The sequence below is a fragment of the Triticum dicoccoides genome, chromosome 3B (genome assembly GCF_002162155.2).
Source record: "Triticum dicoccoides isolate Atlit2015 ecotype Zavitan chromosome 3B, WEW_v2.0, whole genome shotgun sequence".
Taxonomy (NCBI): Eukaryota; Viridiplantae; Streptophyta; class Magnoliopsida; order Poales; family Poaceae; genus Triticum; species Triticum dicoccoides.
The window spans coordinates 335,980,374-335,987,383 of NC_041385.1; positions in this window are offsets into that span (position 1 = coordinate 335,980,374).

Sequence of the window (7,010 nt, forward strand, 5' to 3'; positions counted from 1 at the left end):
TATAACAGTCATAACCTAGGGTGATACAAAACTTGCTCAAGATCATAAATATAATGTAGGCATGTATTGTGTAAATAGTCATACGTACTTATGGAAAGAACTTGTATGACATCTTTTTCCCTACCCTCTCATGGCAGTGGGGTCCATAATGGATATCAAGACCTCCTTTTAATATAGAACTGGAACACAACATTAACACCTAGTGAATACATGAACTCCTCAAACTACGCTCATCACCGGAAAGTATCACGGTTATTATCACCCCGGGGTTTACGGATTATAACACGTAATAGGTGAATTTGACTTGCAAGATCGGATCTAGAACATAGATACAATGGTGAAAACATAAATGGTTCGGATCTGAAATCATGGCATCCGGGCCCAAAGTGACAAGCATTAAGCATGGCAAAGTCATAACAACATCAAACTCAGAACATAGTGCATACTAGGGATCAAGCCCTAACAAAACTAAATCGATTACATGATGAATCTCATCCAACTCCTCACCGGCCAGCGAGCCTATGAAGGAATTACTCACTCCCGTTGGGGAGCATCATGGAATTGGTGATGAAGGAGGGTTGGCTATGACGAAGATCGACGATCCCCATCTCCGGAACCCTTAACGGACTCTAGATCCGGCTTCTCAATGAAGAACAGGAGGTGGCAGTGGCTCTGTATCGTGAAACGCGATGAAACTTCCTGCTTGATTTTCTCCGAAAATAGGTATTTAAGGAGTTAAAATTAGGGTCTGCGGGACCACCAGGTGGGCACAACCCACCTGGGCGTGCCTGGAGGGCGTGGCGTGCCTTGGTGGGTTGTGCTCAACCAGGGCTCCCCTCCGGTGGTTCTTGACTCCAGTATTTTTCTTTTATTGCAAAATAATTCTTCAAAAAGTTTCATTCCATTTCGAGAACTTTTATTTGTGCACAAAAACAACACCATGGTAGTTCTGCTAAAAGTAGCATCAGCCCGGGTTAGTTTCATTCAAATCATGCAAATTAGAGTATAAAATAAGATCAAAAGCATTAGGAAAAGTAGATACGATGGAGACGTATCACCTATCTTTTACTTTTATTTATTTACTTTCTATGCAAGAGTCAAAATATTCTTCTCTATTCATTTTTATTTTCTCTTTTGCAAGCACCGTGTGTTGGGGAAAGATCTAGGCACCTATATCCAGTTGAATATGAGGGATCATGAGTTATTATTGTTGACATCACCCTTGAGGTGAATGAGTTGGGAGGCTAAACTAAAAGGCCCTATCTTTCTATGTGTCCGGTTGAAACTCTTTGCTCATATATGTGTTGTGAGTGTCAGCAATCATAGAAGATTAAATGATGGTTAAGTATGTGGACTTTCCAAAAGGCTCCGATACGAGACCCTTCCTGAAAATATGATGAATTGTAGTTGCAAACTTGATTAAGAACATTGTTTGTTAGTTTTCAATAAAGTCTTTCTATTTCAATGATGTGATGAATTGTTACTTGTTCATGAGAAGCTATATGATAAAGTTTTATGATAAGGTTTGTTGTTGTTATAATAATATGCATGATGCTACTATGTCTGTATTTTGTTTTTATCGACACCTCTCTCTCTCTCTCTCTCTAAACATGTGGACATGATTTTTGGTATCGGCTTTTGCTTGAGGACATCCGAGGTCTAAACTTGGGGGAGTTGAAATGTGTCACAACCCTATTTAGCTTTTGCACTTAGACTAGCTAGAGTGTTGCATCATGTTTAAATTTTTCATTAAACTTGAAATGGGGATGAAAAAACCCCTAGCACCCCCTCTGGAAATACCAGGTTCAACCAAAAATGATTTCAATTAACCCAAAATGCCCTTCACGAAAGTTCATCATTTTTGAATTGGTATGGAACCTCTGCCAAAATGGTACACATTTTTCCAGTACACTTTGGATTTTTGAGTTAATTCTTAAGTAATTGAATTTGGACATTTGAATCCTATAAATATTTTTAAATGTCCAAATAATGTTAAAAGCATTTGAGGGCCGTTGAGAATAATTTCAAAAGTGCCCACAAATATTTTCAGCATTTTACAAGATGGTTTGGTATTTTATTCAAACCAAAATCAACAACAGAAAAAGAAAAAAGAAAACTAAAACAGAAAGCAGAGAGAGAAGGTCGCATGCCACTTACCTCACTGGGCTGGCCCACCTGGCCTGTTGCCAGTCACCCCTACCTCTGCCAGTAGGCAGAGGAGGGATAGTGCACGCGTGCCCGAAGGCGCCACGTCACCTCCCTGCCTGCCTACGTCACCCACGCCACCGCGACGCCTCGAAGGACCTCCTCAGTGCCGCCCCGAACCCCCCGATATCGCACTCTCCCTGCTCTACCTCTCGTACTCTCGAAGCCATGGTCGACGCGCTCATGAGCACGCCGCCGTCGATGCCGCCACCGCCTCTCCCTCGCCTCCCCGCCTTGTCTGCAAGCTCCGCCGTCGTCCGCCACTTCGCCCCGACCAAGCCCTGAGTGCTCGTTCGCCCTGCACCACCTCCATCGAGCTCGTCTTCAACCTCTCACCGCTGACATCCCCCTCGCCGCACCGCCAGCTTCGACCATCCTCCGAGCTCGCCGATCCGCTCATCGCTTTCGCTGTAAGCCATTGACCCTCTCCCCTCTCCGTTCTCACAGCCGCATGTCATGTCGCCGCACCGCTCTCACCCACATGCGATGTCGCCTACGCTCACCGCCGACGCGCCCGCGGCCTCCAAATGGCCCCGCCGTCGTGCCTAACACGCTCACCGCGGCGAGCATCCCCCCAGCACGCTAGCTCACCCGCTTGTGCCCACCAGTGCCGCCCATGCCCACACTCGAGCTCCGGCCGCCGCGGCTAAGCTCCTCACAGTCGTCCCCTGCCGCCCCAGGCTCGGCTGGCGCCACCGCCCGACGCACGGTGGTCTGGGCTCTCGAACGAGCTCAGCCACGCAACAAACGGGGCACCATCGCCCGTTCCCGCAGCGCCCCGCCACGTCTTCTGCCGCCGGTGGCTTAACTCCGTCGGGTTAGCCCCGGTTGACCAGGGGTTTAGCCTCCCATGGGTCAATGACAGGTGGGGCCCACTCTATTAATTAAACTAGATTAGGTTTAATTAAAATTAGTTTAGTTATGTTAGGCTGACACACGAGACCCACTGGTCAGTTTGACCTGTGCCGCCCTGTTGACCCGCTGACATCATGATGACATAGTGCTGACGCAGTATTCCTTTTCTAGAATTAGTTTAATTTCTAAATAACCAGAAATTCCATAAAAAGGTTTAAACTTCTAAAATCATAGAAAATAATCTATAGCTCAGATGGAAAAGATTTATATATGAAAATTATCAGAATAATCTATATATCCATTGGTACTTGTTTCATGCATGACAAAGCGACGAAACCTTGTTGTATAGATTAAAACAACTAAATGCACTTTGGAAATTCATAGTTTGAATTTGATTTTGAACCCTTGGTTAAAATAAGCTCAAACCCTTCTATTCCTAGTTGCATTAGCTCAACACATTCATTGGCCATAACATGAGCATGCATCATACTGTTGTATACTAGCACATATGCCCGTGCGTTGCAACGGGGGATAAAATAGTATGTATTTAAAGTCAGTCAGAATTATATGTGCAAGCAAAACCTTGTGTTCACATGAAAAAGGAATATTTAGCTTCTCAGTTTCGCCACATGTGAAGGAATTAATCCGTTATTTTTCCATTCATTGATCAAGGGCATCAAAGGGTTTTGTTACATGTTCGTACGTCCGAGAAGGCCCATGAGTTATTCAATTTAATCTTCTTTTCAATCGAGAGGATTTTAAGGTATGAAGTTTCTGAATATTCTAGGAAGCATGAACAATTTTTAAGATCCTGATCAATTTTCAGAAAATTATGTACACTTTTGAAAAAACACGAACAAAGTATAAAGTGGGACATCTTTTAAAATTCACAAATATTTCCTGAAAACACCAAAATTTTGTAAAAACATGAACATACTTTCAATTTGTGAACATTTTTTACAATGGGAACATGTGTTGAAAATTCATATGATATTTAGAAAATGCGGTTCTTTTATACACGAACATTATTTTTAATTTTGAAAATTTCACTAAAACATGAATATTTTTCAAATTTGGTGCACTTATTGAAATTACAATTTCTTTTTTAAAATCTCAAACAATTTAAAAAAGCAATAACTATTTTTTAAAATTCTGGAAAACCTTGTGTGCAAGTTCCGAATATTTTTCAAAATAGCAACAAAATTTTGGAATTATAAACATTTTCTCAAATTTATTTTTTTAATTCGGAACATTTTTTGATAATTTTTAATTTATGAAATAAATTCTAAAAGAGAAAAGGCTTGGAAGTAAAAAAAGAGATTGGGAAAGGAGAATGAAAATAGAAGTAAAACACAGGAAAAAATGGGTCAGCCCATTATTGACTGTCATGTGCGAAACTCTGACTATTTCTTGCCTAGTGCAGAAAATAAAATTTTCCGAGCTACGTGGGCAGAAAAATAAGTGGGCTGGCTTTGCTGGGCCACAGCGCGCGGCTCACGTACGAATATTCTTTTTCTAGCGGACAAATGCATAAGAATTTAGTACTACCTCGAGTAGAAAACATTATTTTCGGCGGTGAACGGATGAAAAAATTGGCGAAACACTATGTTGCAACGGGGAGATAATTTTGTTGCAACAAGCAGCTGTAGTGATAATTAATGTGTTCATCAAAAATAGTCTCCACGGCGGTGGGCGATAGAGCGAGGAGCTGCGGTCTTCTCATGCATCATGTTTGGCCGTGAGATCTTTATAATGGGGTTGTTGGTCGGTGTGGCGGCGATCACCCAACGGGTACCTTCTTTTCTCTGGGTTCATCTCCGTCTCGGAGTTGTGGTTGTGTTCTCATTTTGGTTGATGCACGGCGACCTTAGAAGTAAGGTTGATTCGACCGCTTTCTCCTACGACGACGTAATCGGATGGATTACTAATTGCAGTGCATAAGTTATGTTGTATTAGCATAATCGGCGCATAACCACACATGCATGTCCCTTCATTATCAGATTTTATTCTCTTCAACTATTTTTGCACTCATGTGCCCATAAATTTTATTTATTAGAGCAAAACCAACATATTCTGTTTTATTAGCATGTGCCCACAATTTCTTTCCATTATAGTCAACCAACATATTGTCTTTTATTTGCACGTGCAAGTTACCTCCGGCAATAATTTGGGGAGACGCCTATTCTGCTCATAATTCTCGAGACAACCTCCTTATTCTCACACAACCTCCTTATTTCCAGACAACTTAGAGACATATAAAAACTGGTGTGATTTAGTATAAAATTCCAAGATGTGACTGTTCCTATCATAATTGAAAGCTAGCTGAGTTGGTTTTAGCCATCGGCACAATAGGGAAGGTCCATAGTTCAATCCCCTGGCACCCTTTATTTTTTGCTGCTCGTTCGTCCGACAGAAAAAGAAATATGCGGTATGTCCAGTTTGGCCCACCTGGGGGATAATCGAAAAAATTGAGGAGCTACGTGTGGGATCGATAGAACAAAATCTATACGTATATTTTTTTTCTTTTCTTAGGGCAGCTGCGTGGGAGCTTCTATATGATGCTAGTTGCGCCAAATAGCGCATATGGGACACACACCAATTTGCGTCTAGGCCAGCCCACTGGCGCGCACCAAAATAACATGTGTTTGCAAGGCACGAGTAATAATCCAAAAAATGGCGTGTTGAACGATCGAACACAATACCTTAAAAAGCCGAGTACGTGCCGCTAGCCACGGTAACAAATGCCTACTGCTAACCAATGGCCAACGTGAATATTTAAGAATATAGTGCAACTTCGGTTTTAAAATGTTTTTTGAACTTTTTAAAAATATGAATTGCCGAATATTCTTGGAAACGTGAACATTTTTACAAAATACGAACAATGTTTTTAATATTCCGTCCATTTTGGAAAAAACATGAACAAAATTTGAAACAACATAATTTTTGAAGATATGAATCTTTTATCAATACCAAACATTTTTTTAATTTGTGACCAACTTTTGAAAATGGAACATGCTTTGAACATTGAGAACAATTTTATAAAGTGTGTTTTTAACTGTGGACATTATTTTGAATCTTGAACATTTTACTAAAACAGGAATATATTTCAAATTTTGAATATTTTTTAAATACATGTTTTTAAATGGCAAACAATTTTTCAATATTTATGAATTTGAAAAAAATCGGAATGAGAAAATAAATTAATGTTCCAAACATTTTTCAAAAGGGAAGACAATATTGTAATTCAAATATGTTTTGAAAATTTGACAAAAATTAAAATTCTGAATTTTTTAAAGAAAAATTGAATTATGAAATAGGGTAAAAGTAAAAATAAATATGGATCTAAAAAGAAAACGGGTCGGCTCAGTCTTAAGTGCCCTATGCGAACTCCGACTATCTACCTCCCAAGGCGATAAATAGGCTTTTTGCAGCTACATGGGTAGAACTGGGTTGGCTTCACTAGGCCACAGCGTGTGCGGGCCAAGTACAAAATTTTGTATTGTTAAAAAACAGACAGACGCACAAAAAATTGGTACCACCTCTGGTAGAAAAATAAATTTCAATGGTGAACGGATGAAAAAAATCGGCGAAATGCATCTTGCTTTATCAGTACTAGACTAGACAAGATAGATAGACTAGATAGACTAGACTAGAAAAATGGCCCGTGCGTTGCAATGGAATAAAAAATCATTGCACTCCAACACTCGTAATCATATCACTATGATTTCTTAACAAAACAATAAGTACGGTCAAATATCTCGAAGATGAAGAAGAAATAACCTTTAAAGCCCGCCATATTGGAAAAAAGTACAAACGTATCCATTGTTCTTTTTGGGTTTGGGAGGGGAGGGGTATGCATTGTTTGACTTGCTAACTGTGTACAGTCCAATTTAATGTATGTAGTATTGTTGAAGCTATTGAGATAAGCGTCATAACTTTTTATTAGTGAT